The 18,017-nt window shown below is 45.1% G+C and overlaps 10 non-coding genes across 10 annotated transcripts; all 10 read right to left on the bottom strand.

The window, feature by feature from the left end:
- Window positions 1-422: 422 nt before the first annotated feature.
- On the bottom strand, window positions 423-613 carry LOC141160558 (U2 spliceosomal RNA). The gene has a single exon (XR_012250313.1). It is a non-coding gene; the product is annotated as a U2 spliceosomal RNA (small nuclear RNA).
- A 1,111-nt stretch (window positions 614-1,724) lies between these two features.
- On the bottom strand, window positions 1,725-1,915 carry LOC141160557 (U2 spliceosomal RNA). The gene has a single exon (XR_012250312.1). It is a non-coding gene; the product is annotated as a U2 spliceosomal RNA (small nuclear RNA).
- Window positions 1,916-3,034: 1,119 nt separating this feature from the next.
- Window positions 3,035-3,225, bottom strand: LOC141160556 (U2 spliceosomal RNA). The gene has a single exon (XR_012250311.1). It is a non-coding gene; the product is annotated as a U2 spliceosomal RNA (small nuclear RNA).
- Window positions 3,226-4,344: 1,119 nt separating this feature from the next.
- On the bottom strand, window positions 4,345-4,535 carry LOC141160555 (U2 spliceosomal RNA). The gene has a single exon (XR_012250310.1). It is a non-coding gene; the product is annotated as a U2 spliceosomal RNA (small nuclear RNA).
- A 1,117-nt stretch (window positions 4,536-5,652) lies between these two features.
- LOC141160246 (U2 spliceosomal RNA) lies at window positions 5,653-5,842 on the bottom strand. The gene has a single exon (XR_012250197.1). It is a non-coding gene; the product is annotated as a U2 spliceosomal RNA (small nuclear RNA).
- Window positions 5,843-12,016: 6,174 nt separating this feature from the next.
- On the bottom strand, window positions 12,017-12,207 carry LOC141160554 (U2 spliceosomal RNA). The gene has a single exon (XR_012250309.1). It is a non-coding gene; the product is annotated as a U2 spliceosomal RNA (small nuclear RNA).
- Window positions 12,208-13,320: 1,113 nt separating this feature from the next.
- On the bottom strand, window positions 13,321-13,511 carry LOC141160552 (U2 spliceosomal RNA). Its single transcript, XR_012250307.1, has one exon. It is a non-coding gene; the product is annotated as a U2 spliceosomal RNA (small nuclear RNA).
- A 1,118-nt stretch (window positions 13,512-14,629) lies between these two features.
- LOC141160551 (U2 spliceosomal RNA) lies at window positions 14,630-14,820 on the bottom strand. The gene has a single exon (XR_012250306.1). It is a non-coding gene; the product is annotated as a U2 spliceosomal RNA (small nuclear RNA).
- A 1,118-nt stretch (window positions 14,821-15,938) lies between these two features.
- Window positions 15,939-16,129, bottom strand: LOC141160550 (U2 spliceosomal RNA). The gene has a single exon (XR_012250305.1). It is a non-coding gene; the product is annotated as a U2 spliceosomal RNA (small nuclear RNA).
- A 1,119-nt stretch (window positions 16,130-17,248) lies between these two features.
- LOC141160549 (U2 spliceosomal RNA) lies at window positions 17,249-17,439 on the bottom strand. The gene has a single exon (XR_012250304.1). It is a non-coding gene; the product is annotated as a U2 spliceosomal RNA (small nuclear RNA).
- Between the last annotated feature and the right edge of the window lie 578 nt (window positions 17,440-18,017).

Genomic DNA, 18,017 nt, shown 5'->3' with positions numbered 1-18,017 from the left:
ACCTGTTAGCTCAGGTGAGTTTAAAAGGCTGCTGTTGATAACAAGGGCATTTGCTAAATAGATGGTGTGTGTGCAACAATATACTGAAAGGTCAATTATATTGTGCAGCTTATCTCACCACCTGTAGTTATTTAGGTGAAAGCTCCAAAATGCTTGCCTAATATGTCTGTTTATCCAAAAGGAAGTATAGAGGGAGAGCTAGATAGATAGCATTGGATTACATTACATGGCAATGCAATGCACAGTTGCTGAAGTTGAACCAAAATGAGCTTGTCATCTGGCTTCTGCAACTTTTAACATGAAAAATCCAATGAGGAGAAGAAAAGCAAAGCCAAAGAGTCCATCCCAAAATCCGACAAACAAGCCAAATGAACAAAAAGCATTGAATTCAATTCTTTCTGATTTTAGAAACTGCATTAAAGAAGGGGTGCACCGGTCCTGGAGATACTGCAATACCAGGTCAATGCGTGGAGTGGACAGAGCAAGCTCTTTTTCCATCTCCCTGTTCTAAAAATCCATTTAATATATGGTCCCCAGATAGGGGACGTATCAGATATTAAACTGATAAGAACAGATACTACACTTGATCTTAGCCAAAAGGCCGAGAAGCGATAACCAGAATTGGTTTCCGACTACGGTGCCACCCAAGGATTCTGAAAAGTCCATTTGTGGAGATGGCCACCTGGACTCCCGTTAAGAAGACATGCTGTCAACCTCTAGATCCCTCACATGCCTGCACTTTTCGGCTTGCTGCCGCTGCAATCCACGCGTTTTAGATCTGCATAACTCCACCTCTTTTAGCACAGTACCCTCAACCCCCGGCTGTTCCCACCCGCCTCAACACCGTTGGAAGGGAGGAGAACCAATTAAGGCGGGGGGGACGAGCAGCTGTCTACCCTTAGCAGGAGGGTTGCTGATTAATTACCTCTCCTGCTGCTGCTGCTGCTGCTGGCTGTCCAGCAGCAGACTGAAGGTGGCTGCTGCTGTGCGCAGGTATATAAAGGCTCAGAGCCTATTATGACACGCGCAGCCAGCGTTCCATTGCCACATTCCGTCTACTGCAGGCGGGATACCTGGATGGCTGAATGTCACTGAGAAGCTCACAGAGACCGCCATAAGCAACAGTTTAAAAGAATGCCACAGACTAATCAACCAAACTTTTTGGGTTGGTTTCTCTTTTATAGTCTGCAGGCATTAAATGAAAGAAGTCAGTGTTCCAGCAGAGGGAGACAACGTTTCAGAAAAGGCATTGTAGCAAACCAAAAAAGAAATTTTAAGCGCAGCAGAGTAACCAGCTCACATACCTGTTAGCTCAGGTGAGTTTAAAAGGCTGCTGTTGATAACAAGGGCATTTGCTAAATAGATGGTGTGTGTGCAACAATATACTGAAAGGTCAATTATATTGTGCAGCTTATCTCACCACCTGTAGTTATTTAGGTGAAAGCTCCAAAATGCTTGCCTAATATGTCTGTTTATCCAAAAGGAAGTATAGAGGGAGAGCTAGATAGATAGCATTGCATTACATTACATGGCAATGCAATGCACAGTTGCTGAAGTTGAACCAAAATGAGCTTGTCATCTGGCTTCTGCAACTTTTAACATGAAAAATCCAATGAGGAGAAGAAAAGCAAAGCCAAAGAGTCCATCCCAAAATCCGACAAACAAGCCAAATGAACAAAAAGCATTGAATTCAATTCTTTCTGATTTTAGAAACTGCATTAAAGAAGGGGTGCACCGGTCCTGGAGATACTGCAATACCAGGTCAATGCGTGGAGTGGACAGAGCAAGCTCTTTTTCCATCTCCCTGTTCTAAAAATCCATTTAATATATGGTCCCCAGATAGGGGACGTATCAGATATTAAACTGATAAGAACAGATACTACACTTGATCTTAGCCAAAAGGCCGAGAAGCGATAACCAGAATTGGTTTCCGACTACGGTGCCACCCAAGGATTCTGAAAAGTCCATTTGTGGAGATGGCCACCTGGACTCCCGTTAAGAAGACATGCTGTCAACCTCTAGATCCCTCACATGCCTGCACTTTTCGGCTTGCTGCTGCTGCAATCCACGCGTTTTAGATCTGCATAACTCCACCTCTTTTAGCACAGTACCCTCAACCCCCGGCTGTTCCCACCCGCCTCAACACCGTTGGAAGGGAGGAGAACCAATTAAGGCGGGGGGGGGGGAACGAGCAGCTGTCTACCCTTAGCAGGAGGGTTGCTGATTAATTACCTCTCCTGCTGCTGCTGCTGCTGCTGCTGGCTGTCCAGCAGCAGACTGAAGGTGGCTGCTGCTGTGCGCAGGTATATAAAGGCTCAGAGCCTATTATGACACGCGCAGCCAGCGTTCCATTGCCACATTCCGTCTACTGCAGGCGGGATACCTGGATGGCTGAATGTCACTGAGAAGCTCACAGAGACCGCCATAAGCAACAGTTTAAAAGAATGCCACAGACTAATCAACCAAACTTTTTGGGTTGGTTTCTCTTTTATAGTCTGCAGGCATTAAATGAAAGAAGTCAGTGTTCCAGCAGAGGGAGACAACGTTTCAGAAAAGGCATTGTAGCAAACCAAAAAAGAAATTTTAAGCGCAGCAGAGTAACCAGCTCACATACCTGTTAGCTCAGGTGAGTTTAAAAGGCTGCTGTTGATAACAAGGGCATTTGCTAAATAGATGGTGTGTGTGCAACAATATACTGAAAGGTCAATTATATTGTGCAGCTTATCTCACCACCTGTAGTTATTTAGGTGAAAGCTCCAAAATGCTTGCCTAATATGTCTGTTTATCCAAAAGGAAGTATAGAGGGAGAGCTAGATAGATAGCATTGCATTACATTACATGGCAATGCAATGCACAGTTGCTGAAGTTGAACCAAAATGAGCTTGTCATCTGGCTTCTGCAACTTTTAACATGAAAAATCCAATGAGGAGAAGAAAAGCAAAGCCAAAGAGTCCATCCCAAAATCCGACAAACAAGCCAAATGAACAAAAAGCATTGAATTCAGTTCTTTCTGATTTTAGAAACTGCATTAAAGAAGGGGTGCACCGGTCCTGGAGATACTGCAATACCAGGTCAATGCGTGGAGTGGACAGAGCAAGCTCTTTTTCCATCTCCCTGTTCTAAAAATCCATTTAATATATGGTCCCCAGATAGGGGACGTATCAGATATTAAACTGATAAGAACAGATACTACACTTGATCTTAGCCAAAAGGCCGAGAAGCGATAACCAGAATTGGTTTCCGACTACGGTGCCACCCAAGGATTCTGAAAAGTCCATTTGTGGAGATGGCCACCTGGACTCCCGTTAAGAAGACATGCTGTCAACCTCTAGATCCCTCACATGCCTGCACTTTTCGGCTTGCTGCTGCTGCAATCCACGCGTTTTAGATCTGCATAACTCCACCTCTTTTAGCACAGTACCCTCAACCCCCGGCTGTTCCCACCCGCCTCAACACCGTTGGAAGGGAGGAGAACCAATTAAGGCGGGGGGGGGGGTGGAACGAGCAGCTGTCTACCCTTAGCAGGAGGGTTGCTGATTAATTACCTCTCCTGCTGCTGCTGCTGCTGCTGGCTGTCCAGCAGCAGACTGAAGGTGGCTGCTGCTGTGCGCAGGTATATAAAGGCTCAGAGCCTATTATGACACGCGCAGCCAGCGTTCCATTGCCACATTCCGTCTACTGCAGGCGGGATACCTGGATGGCTGAATGTCACTGAGAAGCTCACAGAGACCGCCATAAGCAACAGTTTAAAAGAATGCCACAGACTAATCAACCAAACTTTTTGGGTTGGTTTCTCTTTTATAGTCTGCAGGCATTAAATGAAAGAAGTCAGTGTTCCAGCAGAGGGAGACAACGTTTCAGAAAAGGCATTGTAGCAAACCAAAAAAGAAATTTTAAGCGCAGCAGAGTAACCAGCTCACATACCTGTTAGCTCAGGTGAGTTTAAAAGGCTGCTGTTGATAACAAGGGCATTTGCTAAATAGATGGTGTGTGTGCAACAATATACTGAAAGGTCAATTATATTGTGCAGCTTATCTCACCACCTGTAGTTATTTAGGTGAAAGCTCCAAAATGCTTGCCTAATATGTCTGTTTATCCAAAAGGAAGTATAGAGGGAGAGCTAGATAGATAGCATTGCATTACATTACATGGCAATGCAATGCACAGTTGCTGAAGTTGAACCAAAATGAGCTTGTCATCTGGCTTCTGCAACTTTTAACATGAAAAATCCAATGAGGAGAAGAAAAGCAAAGCCAAAGAGTCCATCCCAAAATCCGACAAACAAGCCAAATGAACAAAAAGCATTGAATTCAATTCTTTCTGATTTTAGAAACTGCATTAAAGAAGGGGTGCACCGGTCCTGGAGATACTGCAATACCAGGTCAATGCGTGGAGTGGACAGAGCAAGCTCTTTTTCCATCTCCCTGTTCTAAAAATCCATTTAATATATGGTCCCCAGATAGGGGACGTATCAGATATTAAACTGATAAGAACAGATACTACACTTGATCTTAGCCAAAAGGCCGAGAAGCGATAACCAGAATTGGTTTCCGACTACGGTGCCACCTAAGGATTCTGAAAAGTCCATTTGTGGAGATGGCCACCTGGACTCCCGTTAAGAAGACATGCTGTCAACCTCTAGATCCCTCACATGCCTGCACTTTTCGGCTTGCTGCTGCTGCAATCCACGCGTTTTAGATCTGCATAACTCCACCTCTTTTAGCACAGTACCCTCAACCCCCGGCTGTTCCCACCCGCCTCAACACCGTTGGAAGGGAGGAGAACCAATTAAGGCGGGGGGGGGGGGTGGAACGAGCAGCTGTCTACCCTTAGCAGGAGGGTTGCTGATTAATTACCTCTCCTGCTGCTGCTGCTGCTGGCTGTCCAGCAGCAGACTGAAGGTGGCTGCTGCTGTGCGCAGGTATATAAAGGCTCAGAGCCTATTATGACACGCGCAGCCAGCGTTCCATTGCCACATTCCGTCTACTGCAGGCGGGATACCTGGATGGCTGAATGTCACTGAGAAGCTCACAGAGACCGCCATAAGCAACAGTTTAAAAGAATGCCACAGACTAATCAACCAAACTTTTTGGGTTGGTTTCTCTTTTATAGTCTGCAGGCATTAAATGAAAGAAGTCAGTGTTCCAGCAGAGGGAGACAACGTTTCAGAAAAGGCATTGTAGCAAACCAAAAAAGAAATTTTAAGCGCAGCAGAGTAACCAGCTCACATACCTGTTAGCTCAGGTGAGTTTAAAAGGCTGCTGTTGATAACAAGGGCATTTGCTAAATAGATGGTGTGTGTGCAACAATATACTGAAAGGTCAATTATATTGTGCAGCTTATCTCACCACCTGTAGTTATTTAGGTGAAAGCTCCAAAATGCTTGCCTAATATGTCTGTTTATCCAAAAGGAAGTATAGAGGGAGAGCTAGATAGATAGCATTGCATTACATTACATGGCAATGCAATGCACAGTTGCTGAAGTTGAACCAAAATGAGCTTGTCATCTGGCTTCTGCAACTTTTAACATGAAAAATCCAATGAGGAGAAGAAAAGCAAAGCCAAAGAGTCCATCCCAAAATCCGACAAACAAGCCAAATGAACAAAAAGCATTGAATTCAATTCTTTCTGATTTTAGAAACTGCATTAAAGAAGGGGTGTACCGGTCCTGGAGATACTGCAATACCAGGTCAATGCGTGGAGTGGACAGAGCAAGCTCTTTTTCCATCTCCCTGTTCTAAAAATCCATTTAATATATGGTCCCCAGATAGGGGACGTATCAGATATTAAACTGATAAGAACAGATCAGGTTTCAACATATTTTATTATGTGCGTAAAAGATGGTTTACAATCAAAAACAGCAACACAAACAATACATTAATAAAACACAGAATTCCACCCATAAAAACCCCATATACGATTAGCATCCCTCCTCCCAATACATTTGACATCCCTCAAGTAATAAATATACATCTGACTAAAAGCAATTTTAAGACAATCCTTCACAGAAATAGCATCACGTTTAAAAAGTAAAATATTGCGTGCCTTCCAAAGGGCGTCTTTCAAACAGTTAATCATACACCAACATATACAATACTGTTGAGGGGTCGGACATTTAAAAAGGCCATATAAAACATATTCATGGTTAAAATCTCTTAAACCGCAAGTCCATTTTAAAAGAATCCCAACTTTGTGCCAAAGTTCCTGTGCAAATGGGCAATTCCACATAAGGTGCAAGGTGGTTTCGTCATAAACACATGAGTCTCTGGGGCATTTTGCTCTGGCCACCAGGCCTCTCCTGTGTTGAAACTCTCTGGTGGGGAGGCACTGGTGGACCACCATCCATGCGATGTCCTTATGTCCATTTGCTAAGAATTTCCCGAAGACATTCTTCCAAACTTGCTTCGATCTCTCTTCTGAGAAATTTACTATGGGGGTCACATCTTCATTCCTCCTCAGAAAAGATAAAAGCTTCTTGCGGTCTTTAAAAATGTCCATATTAAAATCACCAAGGCTATAAAATCGAACAGTCTTTTCTAAGATTGCTTGGTGTTTGGGGGGACATAGTAAAACAGGGGAATTCAACGACAACTTAAACCATCTTTTAAAAATCATCCCACAAGTATATTTTAAAAATAACTTAGCGCACTATTACCATTAAAATGTTTGAAACAAAAGCAGAAATAATTTAAATACAAATAAATATGTAAGTCGGGGACATCCCTTCCGCCGTTCATTTTATTCTTCCTCATTATTTTCTCGCCTTAATTTTTCCATTTTGGAGTTCCATAAAAACATAAAGATCATCCTAGTCATTTTTTAATTAAAACATCAGAGGGGGGTACACCATAGCTATATACAGTATGAGGGGTAACAACACTGATTTTATAATTAAAATTTTCCCCTCCATTGTTAGGGACCTCAAACCCCAAAATGATATTTTCTTTGACATTTTTTCTATGACATTCTCCCAGCTTTGAGTTCCCACATTCTCCTCGTTAAAAACAACTCCAAGAATTTTTACATTGTCTCGGTTTTATAGTGAGCTGCGTGAGTTGGGCGGTGTCCCAGGATCCCAAAGTCAGACATTCAGATTATTTAAATTAAGTTTAAACCCGGATTGCCTGGGAAAAAAAATCCAATGCGCAACACCGCCCTCCGGAGGGAAGCAGGGTCCACGCACACAACCGTCACGTCATCCATGTAGCCAAAGACTCTCACATCACTGCCACCTCCGCCAGGAACAGGAACCCCTCTAATCACTTTGTCTTTCCTTATTGCGCTCAGCAGGGGCTCCATGGCGCAGATGAACAGGATGGGCGACAGGGGCATCCCTGCTTCACTCCGGACTCAAGGGAACTCCATCTGTAAAAAGCCATTAAGAGAAATTTGAACCTAAAACAATTTTTATATAAAATCTTAATACAATTTAAAAGCATATTAGGGATACCCATCCTTTTTAAAACTCTAAAAGAAATCTTTGAGAGACTCTATCGAAAGCTTTTTCAAAATCTAGGGCTAAAAGAGCTACATTTGACCCCGGTCTCTGGAATACCAAATTACATCCCTTAATACGTTTAAAACCTCTGAAATACTTCTGCCTGGTACACTACAAACCTGCTCAGGCTGGATTAGTTTGGCAATGACATTCCTGAGCCGGTTTGCAACCACCTTAGCAAGTACCTTGTAATCAACGTTTAGGAGAGTTATGGGTCTCCAATTCGCTAGAGCACTGCGATCACCTTTTTTATATATCAAAGACACCACTCCTCTCCTCCACGAAAATGGCAACTGTTCACAAATAAAAACTTCTTTAAAAAGCATAAAAAGGGTCCTCTTTTAAAATGTCCCAAAAAGTAAGATAAAACTCTACAGGTAGTCCGTCACACCCAGGTGCTTTACCCTTAGAGAAACTTTTAAAAACATAAAATAATTCCTCTAAAACAATATCGCGTTCTAAAAACTCCTGGTCTGTAAAATTTAACTTAAAATCGAGATCATTAAGAGCATCAGATAAAAAGGACTCATCTATACACTTTTTACTAAAAAGATGCTTATAAAAGTTAAAAGTAGCATTCAACATTCCCTGCATAGATGTTTCACCCTCTAGATTTGTGATCACTTCTCTTTTATCCATGACTTTTTTGAAGGAAGAAGCGAGAGCACTTCTCCCCCTCCTCCAAGTGCTGCACTCTAGAGTTAAAAATAATCTCTTTCCCCTTTGTGTCTATGCAGTTCTGGATTTCAGTTTTTAGGCTAGCAATATCATCTCCCACCTCCACCCCTAGCTCTTTGAATTTAAAAAGTGTTTGTAGTTTGGTATTAAGATCACTAAAACATCTTTTTTTCTCTCTAGCTTTACGTCTCCCTGCTTTTATAAAAAACATTCTGACTTTTTTTTTCAAATTTCCCACCAGGTTACCATAGGGGCATCAGAAGGTTTTTGTCGCCGCCAGGCTTGAAAGGCTTTACAAAGTCTTGTCGAATCAGAGGGTCCTCCAGCAGGTAAGTACTTAGACGCCAGAGGCCCCTGTTGACCCTCTGTTCATCCCGGTATTCTAGGTGCACCTCCAAGCCCTTATGGTCAGAAAATATATTTGATGTTAAAACACATTTTACAGGGTTAAAATCATCTGATAGGAAAATAAAATCGATCCTGGAGGACACCCCTCTTCCGGACCACGTATAACCAGGGTCCGTCGGCAGGAGTGACCTCCACGCATCGCATAATTTAAAATCAGTTATAAAATCTTTCAATAGATGACATGACTTATCCAATTTGCGTAAAGGGTCACCCCCGCTCGTTGTTCACTAGCACAAAGACAATTAAAATCACCCCCTACGATTCAGGGGAGATGACCCAGTACAGTACAATGGCAATATCCCAAATAAATTAATTCTCTCTTGCTTATCAGGGGGAGCATAAATATTCATTACACGTAGGGTAAAACCATTAAATTTAAAATGCACTAAAACCACTCTGCCTGGTACTATTTCTGTGACAGCATTTACAGTAATATTTCTCCCACGACAGAGGAAGCCCACCCCCGCTGACTTGTTGTCATTGGAGCCAGACCAGATGGAGGGCCCCAGTCTCCAATCTGTCTTGATGTCATTATAATTTAGTGCATGTTGTATCCCGCATTCCTGTAATAAACAAATGTCAAAGTCAGCGGTTTCTAAATACTTGAATAGAGCAGCCCTACGAACTGGGCTCTTTAATGACCTCACATTCAATGAGACAAGCCTTAATGTCGGCATTCATAGGTCAGGGTGGTGGATCTTCCATGAGGACACCTGACTCAAAGCCCTGTATGTCAAATTGCTCCAGGACATCCGGGCTAGAGGACCCAAACGACTCGATATTCTGTGAGCCGGCGGTTGCCCCCTCGTAGGTCACGGTTCCCAGCCACATTCCAGGAGACGCTGGGGCTTCGACATTCCGTCTCTTTTTCGGGGCAGACTCCACTAGGTCACTGGTGCAGTCCTCCTCTTCCTCCACCTCCTCCAGGGGGAGAGACTGGTCCATCAGGATAAGATCACCAACACCGATTCCCTGATGTTCGCCACCTAGAAGCAAAGCCCCCTCATCTGGCTGGCTAATCGCCCTGGAAGATCCTGAGGCCATCGCTGCGTGGTCCCCTGTAGCCAACCGCACAGGGGCACCACCCTCCAGGCCAACAGGATCGGTATCGGGAACCATCGACACGGAGGATACCCTCCCAGAAGGAGGACCCCTCCGCTCCGGTCCATGCGAGGTCCGCCCATCGTTAAGGGACTTCGATGCAGGGGCCGCCCCAGAGGGGCCTCCGGCTCCCTGCTCCATCCCAGCCTTCTCGCCCTTCGAACCGCCCTCCGACGCCGGCCCGCCAGTGAAGACCGGCGGGCGCATCGGCTCAGCTGCAGAAGATGCAGCTTCTGCATAGGTCCTGGTCCTGGTCCTGTTGGGGCATCCTCGGAACATGTGCCCCGCCTCACCACAAAGATTGCATTTCCTCCCAGCGGGACAGTCCTTCATTAAATGTCCGTAACAGCTGCAATTATTGCAGCGGTCTACTTTCCTGCCCGTGCAGGACGTTTGGGTATGACCCATTTGTCCACAGTTCCTGCAACATACCGGCATTCCAGGGTAAAATAAGTAGCCTCTGCTCTTACCGATCACAAATGTTGAGGGAGGGTGTAGCATTCCTCCCACTCCGCTTGGGTCCCTCTTTAGACGGGCCATGTACCTCCTCTTGCCGCACCAGAAGCCTACCGCGTTCTTCACAGTGCCCAGGTATCTCAGATCATCACAATAACGGATAAGGTAGGTCGAGATGTCTGCAGCTTCCACAAAGGGGTTCGGGAAATGCACCACGATAGGGATCTCGTCATAGGCATACAATAGACAAAAGGTTAGTCCATCCAATTCATCTAAGTAGTTTTTCTCATTTACCTTTTGTACGAGTTGGTGACAGCATCCCTGGCTCTTGAAGGTGATGGTGTAAGTCCCCTTGTACTCATTGTCCTGGAAGCAGACTATGTCTTCCCGCCGAAACTCCAGAACTCCAAGCAGAATCCTATGGCAGATGTAGTCCAAGTTCTTCTCCGTCCTCGATCCTGCTCCAACTTCAATCCTCACGGTGTTCCGCATCCGGGCATCACCCGATGAATATGTGAGCGTTGCCGGCATCCTTCACTCAGGAACGTACCGACTCTTCTCTCTGAAAGGCGCAAGCCTTCATGGGATCCCTTCCCGTTGCTCCCGGACTAATCCTTCCTCCCAATAGCAGCAGGGGGGTTAAGTCCCTCCGAAGAGGAACGATCCCCCCAGGCCGAGAGAAAGGGTACCAAGAGCACCTCACAGGCAAGACCACACAGGTAAACCTGATAGATCGTGCCAAAAGGCCGAGAAGCGATAACTAGAATTGGTTTCCGACTACGGTGCCAACCAAGGATTCTGAAAAGTCCATTTGTGGAGATGGCCACCTGGACTCCCGTTAAGAAGACATGCTGTCAACCTCTAGATCCCTCACATGCCTGCACTTTTCGGCTTGCTGCTGCTGCAATCCACGCGTTTTAGATCTGCATAACTCCACCTCTTTTAGCACAGTACCCTCAACCCCCGGCTGTTCCCACCCGCCTCAACACCGTTGGAAGGGAGGAGAACCAATTAAGGCGGGGGGGGGTGGAACGAGCAGCTGTCTACCCTTAGCAGGAGGGTTGCTGATTAATTACCTCTCCTGCTGCTGCTGCTGCTGCTGGCTGTCCAGCAGCAGACTGAAGGTGGCTGCTGCTGTGCGCAGGTATATAAAGGCTCAGAGCCTATTATGACACGCGCAGCCAGCGTTCCATTGCCACATTCCGTCTACTGCAGGCGGGATACCTGGATGGCTGAATGTCACTGAGAAGCTCACAGAGACCGCCATAAGCAACAGTTTAAAAGAATGCCACAGACTAATCAACCAAACTTTTTGGGTTGGTTTCTCTTTTATAGTCTGCAGGCATTAAATGAAAGAAGTCAGTGTTCCAGCAGAGGGAGACAACGTTTCAGAAAAGGCATTGTAGCAAACCAAAAAAGAAATTTTAAGCGCAGCAGAGTAACCAGCTCACATACCTGTTAGCTCAGGTGAGTTTAAAAGGCTGCTGTTGATAACAAGGGCATTTGCTAAATAGATGGTGTGTGTGCAACAATATACTGAAAGGTCAATTATATTGTGCAGCTTATCTCACCACCTGTAGTTATTTAGGTGAAAGCTCCAAAATGCTTGCCTAATATGTCTGTTTATCCAAAAGGAAGTATAGAGGGAGAGCTAGATAGATAGCATTGCATTACATTACATGGCAATGCAATGCACAGTTGCTGAAGTTGAACCAAAATGAGCTTGTCATCTGGCTTCTGCAACTTTTAACATGAAAAATCCAATGAGGAGAAGAAAAGCAAAGCCAAAGAGTCCATCCCAAAATCCGACAAACAAGCCAAATGAACAAAAAGCATTGAATTCAATTCTTTCTGATTTTAGAAACTGCATTAAAGAAGGGGTGCACCGGTCCTGGAGATACTGCAATACCAGGTCAATGCGTGGAGTGGACAGAGCAAGCTCTTTTTCCATCTCCCTGTTCTAAAAATCCATTTAATATATGGTCCCCAGATAGGGGACGTATCAGATATTAAACTGATAAGAACAGATACTACACTTGATCTTAGCCAAAAGGCCGAGAAGCGATAACCAGAATTGGTTTCCGACTACGGTGCCACACAAGGATTCTGAAAAGTCCATTTGTGGAGATGGCCACCTGGACTCCCGTTAAGAAGACATGCTGTCAACCTCTAGATCCCTCACATGCCTGCACTTTTCGGCTTGCTGCTGCTGCAATCCACGCGTTTTAGATCTGCATAACTCCACCTCTTTTAGCACAGTACCCTCAACCCCCGGCTGTTCCCACCCGCCTCAACACCGTTGGAAGGGAGGAGAACCAATTAAGGCGGGGGGGGTGGAACGAGCAGCTGTCTACCCTTAGCAGGAGGGTTGCTGATTAATTACCTCTCCTGCTGCTGCTGCTGCTGGCTGTCCAGCAGCAGACTGAAGGTGGCTGCTGCTGTGCGCAGGTATATAAAGGCTCAGAGCCTATTATGACACGCGCAGCCAGCGTTCCATTGCCACATTCCGTCTACTGCAGGCGGGATACCTGGATGGCTGAATGTCACTGAGAAGCTCACAGAGACCGCCATAAGCAACAGCTTAAAAGAATGCCACAGACTAATCAACCAAACTTTTTGGGTTGGTTTCTCTTTTATAGTCTGCAGGCATTAAATGAAAGAAGTCAGTGTTCCAGCAGAGGGAGACAACGTTTCAGAAAAGGCATTGTAGCAAACCAAAAAAGAAATTTTAAGCGCAGCAGAGTAACCAGCTCACATACCTGTTAGCTCAGGTGAGTTTAAAAGGCTGCTGTTGATAACAAGGGCATTTGCTAAATAGATGGTGTGTGTGCAACAATATACTGAAAGGTCAATTATATTGTGCAGCTTATCTCACCACCTGTAGTTATTTAGGTGAAAGCTCCAAAATGCTTGCCTAATATGTCTGTTTATCCAAAAGGAAGTATAGAGGGAGAGCTAGATAGATAGCATTGCATTACATTACATGGCAATGCAATGCACAGTTGCTGAAGTTGAACCAAAATGAGCTTGTCATCTGGCTTCTGCAACTTTTAACATGAAAAATCCAATGAGGAGAAGAAAAGCAAAGCCAAAGAGTCCATCCCAAAATCCGACAAACAAGCCAAATGAACAAAAAGCATTGAATTCAATTCTTTCTGATTTTAGAAACTGCATTAAAGAAGGGGTGCACCGGTCCTGGAGATACTGCAATACCAGGTCAATGCGTGGAGTGGACAGAGCAAGCTCTTTTTCCATCTCCCTGTTCTAAAAATCCATTTAATATATGGTCCCCAGATAGGGGACGTATCAGATATTAAACTGATAAGAACAGATACTACACTTGATCTTAGCCAAAAGGCCGAGAAGCGATAACCAGAATTGGTTTCCGACTACGGTGCCACCCAAGGATTCTGAAAAGTCCATTTGTGGAGATGGCCACCTGGACTCCCGTTAAGAAGACATGCTGTCAACCTCTAGATCCCTCACATGCCTGCACTTTTCGGCTTGCTGCTGCTGCAATCCACGCGTTTTAGATCTGCATAACTCCACCTCTTTTAGCACAGTACCCTCAACCCCCGGCTGTTCCCACCCGCCTCAACACCGTTGGAAGGGAGGAGAACCAATTAAGGCGGGGGGGGGGTGGAACGAGCAGCTGTCTACCCTTAGCAGGAGGGTTGCTGATTAATTACCTCTCCTGCTGCTGCTGCTGCTGCTGGCTGTCCAGCAGCAGACTGAAGGTGGCTGCTGCTGTGCACAGGTATATAAAGGCTCAGAGCCTATTATGACACGCGCAGCCAGCGTTCCATTGCCACATTCCGTCTACTGCAGGCGGGATACCTGGATGGCTGAATGTCACTGAGAAGCTCACAGAGACCGCCATAAGCAACAGTTTAAAAGAATGCCACAGACTAATCAACCAAACTTTTTGGGTTGGTTTCTCTTTTATAGTCTGCAGGCATTAAATGAAAGAAGTCAGTGTTCCAGCAGAGGGAGACAACGTTTCAGAAAAGGCATTGTAGCAAACCAAAAAAGAAATTTTAAGCGCAGCAGAGTAACCAGCTCACATACCTGTTAGCTCAGGTGAGTTTAAAAGGCTGCTGTTGATAACAAGGGCATTTGCTAAATAGATGGTGTGTGTGCAACAATATACTGAAAGGTCAATTATATTGTGCAGCTTATCTCACCACCTGTAGTTATTTAGGTGAAAGCTCCAAAATGCTTGCCTAATATGTCTGTTTATCCAAAAGGAAGTATAGAGGGAGAGCTAGATAGATAGCATTGCATTACATTACATGGCAATGCAATGCACAGTTGCTGAAGTTGAACCAAAATGAGCTTGTCATCTGGCTTCTGCAACTTTTAACATGAAAAATCCAATGAGGAGAAGAAAAGCAAAGCCAAAGAGTCCATCCCAAAATCCGACAAACAAGCCAAATGAACAAAAAGCATTGAATTCAATTCTTTCTGATTTTAGAAACTGCATTAAAGAAGGGGTGCACCGGTCCTGGAGATACTGCAATACCAGGTCAATGCGTGGAGTGGACAGAGCAAGCTCTTTTTCCATCTCCCTGTTCTAAAAATCCATTTAATATATGGTCCCCAGATAGGGGACGTATCAGATATTAAACTGATAAGAACAGATACTACACTTGATCTTAGCCAAAAGGCCGAGAAGCGATAACCAGAATTGGTTTCCGACTACGGTGCCACCCAAGGATTCTGAAAAGTCCATTTGTGGAGATGGCCACCTGGACTCCCGTTAAGAAGACATGCTGTCAACCTCTAGATCCCTCACATGCCTGCACTTTTCGGCTTGCTGCTGCTGCAATCCACGCGTTTTAGATCTGCATAACTCCACCTCTTTTAGCACAGTACCCTCAACCCCCGGCTGTTCCCACCCGCCTCAACACCGTTGGAAGGGAGGAGAACCAATTAAGGCGGGGGGGGGGTGGAACGAGCAGCTGTCTACCCTTAGCAGGAGGGTTGCTGATTAATTACCTCTCCTGCTGCTGCTGCTTCTACTGGCTGTCCAGCAGCAGACTGAAGGTGGCTGCTGCTGTGCGCAGGTATATAAAGGCTCAGAGCCTATTATGACACGCGCAGCCAGCGTTCCATTGCCACATTCCGTCTACTGCAGGCGGGATACCTGGATGGCTGAATGTCACTGAGAAGCTCACAGAGACCGCCATAAGCAACAGTTTAAAAGAATGCCACAGACTAATCAACCAAAATTTTTGGGTTGGTTTCTCTTTTATAGTCTGCAGGCATTAAATGAAAGAAGTCAGTGTTCCAGCAGAGGGAGACAACGTTTCAGAAAAGGCATTGTAGCAAACCAAAAAAGAAATTTTAAGTGCAGCAGAGTAACCAGCTCACATACCTGTTAGCTCAGGTGAGTTTAAAAGGCTGCTGTTGATAACAAGGGCATTTGCTAAATAGATGGTGTGTGTGCAACAATATACTGAAAGTTCAATTATATTGTGCAGCTTATCTCACCACCTGTAGTTATTTAGGTGAAAGCTCCAAAATGCTTGCCTAATATGTCTGTTTATCCAAAAGGAAGTATAGAGGGAGAGCTAGATAGATAGCATTGCATTACATTACATGGCAATGCAATGCACAGTTGCTGAAGTTGAACCAAAATGAGCTTGTCATCTGGCTTCTACAACTTTTAACATGAAAAATCCAATGAGGAGAAGAAAAGCAAAGCCAAAGAGTCCATCCCAAAATCCGACAAACAAGCCAAATGAACAAAAAGCATTGAATTCAATTCTTTCTGATTTTAGAAACTGCATTAAAGAAGGGGTGCACCGGTCCTGGAGATACTGCAATACCAGGTCAATGCGTGGAGTGGACAGAGCAAGCTCTTTTTCCATCTCCCTGTTCTAAAAATCCATTTAATATATGGTCCCCAGATAGGGGACGTATCAGATATTAAACTGATAAGAACAGATACTACACTTGATCTTAGCCAAAAGGCCGAGAAGCGATAACCAGAATTGGTTTCCGACTACGGTGCCACCCAAGGATTCTGAAAAGTCCATTTGTGGAGATGGCCACCTGGACTCCCGTTAAGAAGACATGCTGTCAACCTCTAGATCCCTCACATGCCTGCACTTTTCGGCTTGCTGCTGCTGCAATCCACGCGTTTTAGATCTGCATAACTCCACCTCTTTTAGCACAGTAGCCTCAACCCCCGGCTGTTTCCACCCGCCTCAACACCGTTGGAAGGGAGGAGAACCAATTAAGGCGGGGGTGGGGGGGGTGGAACGAGCAGCTGTCTACCCTTAGCAGGAGGGTTGCTGATTAATTACCTCTCCTGCTGCTGCTGCTGCTGGCTGTTCAGCAGCAGACTGAAGGTGGCTGCTGCTGTGCGCAGGTATATAAAGGCTCAGAGCCTATTATGACACGCGCAGCCAGCGTTCCATTGCCACATTCCGTCTACTGCAGGCGGGATACCTGGATGGCTGAATGTCACTGAGAAGCTCACAGAGACCGCCATAAGCAACAGTTTAAAAGAATGCCACAGACTAATCAACCAAACTTTTTGGGTTGGTTTCTCTTTTATAGTCTGCAGGCATTAAATGAAAGAAGTCAGTGTTCCAGCAGAGGGAGACAACGTTTCAGAAAAGGCATTGTAGCAAACCAAAAAAGAAATTTTAAGCGCAGCAGAGTAACCAGCTCACATACCTGTTAGCTCAGGTGAGTTTAAAAGGCTGCTGTTGATAACAAGGGCATTTGCTAAATAGATGGTGTGTGTGCAACAATATACTGAAAGGTCAATTATATTGTGCAGCTTATCTCACCACCTGTAGTTATTTAGGTGAAAGCTCCAAAATGCTTGCCTAATATGTCTGTTTATCCAAAAGGAAGTATAGAGGGAGAGCTAGATAGATAGCATTGCATTACATTACATGGCAATGCAATGCACAGTTGCTGAAGTTGAACCAAAATGAGCTTGTCATCTGGCTTCTGCAACTTTTAACATGAAAAATCCAATGAGGAGAAGAAAAGCAAAGCCAAAGAGTTCATCCCAAAATCCGACAAACAAGCCAAATGAACAAAAAGCATTGAATTCAATTCTTTCTGATTTTAGAAACTGCATTAAAGAAGGGGTGCACCGGTCCTGGAGATACTGCAATACCAGGTCAATGCGTGGAGTGGACAGAGCAAGCTCTTTTTCCATCTCCCTGTTCTAAAAATCCATTTAATATATGGTCCCCAGATAGGGGACGTATCAGATATTAAACTGATAAGAACAGATACTACACTTGATCTTAGCCAAAAGGCCGAGAAGCGATAACCAGAATTGGTTTCCGACTACGGTGCCACCCAAGGATTCTGAAAAGTCCATTTGTGGAGATGGCCACCTGGACTCCCGTTAAGAAGACATGCTGTCAACCTCTAGATCCCTCACATGCCTGCACTTTTCGGCTTGCTGCTGCTGCAATCCACGCGTTTTAGATCTGCATAACTCCACCTCTTTTAGCACAGTACCCTCAACCACCGGCTGTTCCCACCCGCCTCAACACCGTTGGAAGGGAGGAGAACCAATTAAGGCGGGGGGGGGGGGTGGAACGAGCAGCTGTCTACCCTTAGCAGGAGGGTTGCTGATTAATTACCTCTCCTGCTGCTGCTGCTGCTGCTGGCTGTCCAGCAGCAGACTGAAGGTGGCTGCTGCTGTGCGCAGGTATATAAAGGCTCAGAGCCTATTATGACACGCGCAGCCAGCGTTCCATTGCCACATTCCGTCTACTGCAGGCGGGATACCTGGATGGCTGAATGTCACTGAGAAGCTCACAGAGACCGCCATAAGCAACAGTTTAAAAGAATGCCACAGACTAATCAACCAAACTTTTTGGGTTGGTTTCTCTTTTAT

The sequence above is a fragment of the Phyllobates terribilis genome, unplaced genomic scaffold, assembly GCF_046119375.1.
Source record: "Phyllobates terribilis strain yellow unplaced genomic scaffold, ASM4611937v1 Scaffold_8__6_contigs__length_399053987, whole genome shotgun sequence".
NCBI lineage: Eukaryota > Metazoa > Chordata > Amphibia > Anura > Dendrobatidae > Phyllobates > Phyllobates terribilis.
Note: the sequence above shows the minus strand (reverse complement) of the source record. Positions and strands in the feature narration are given on the sequence as shown.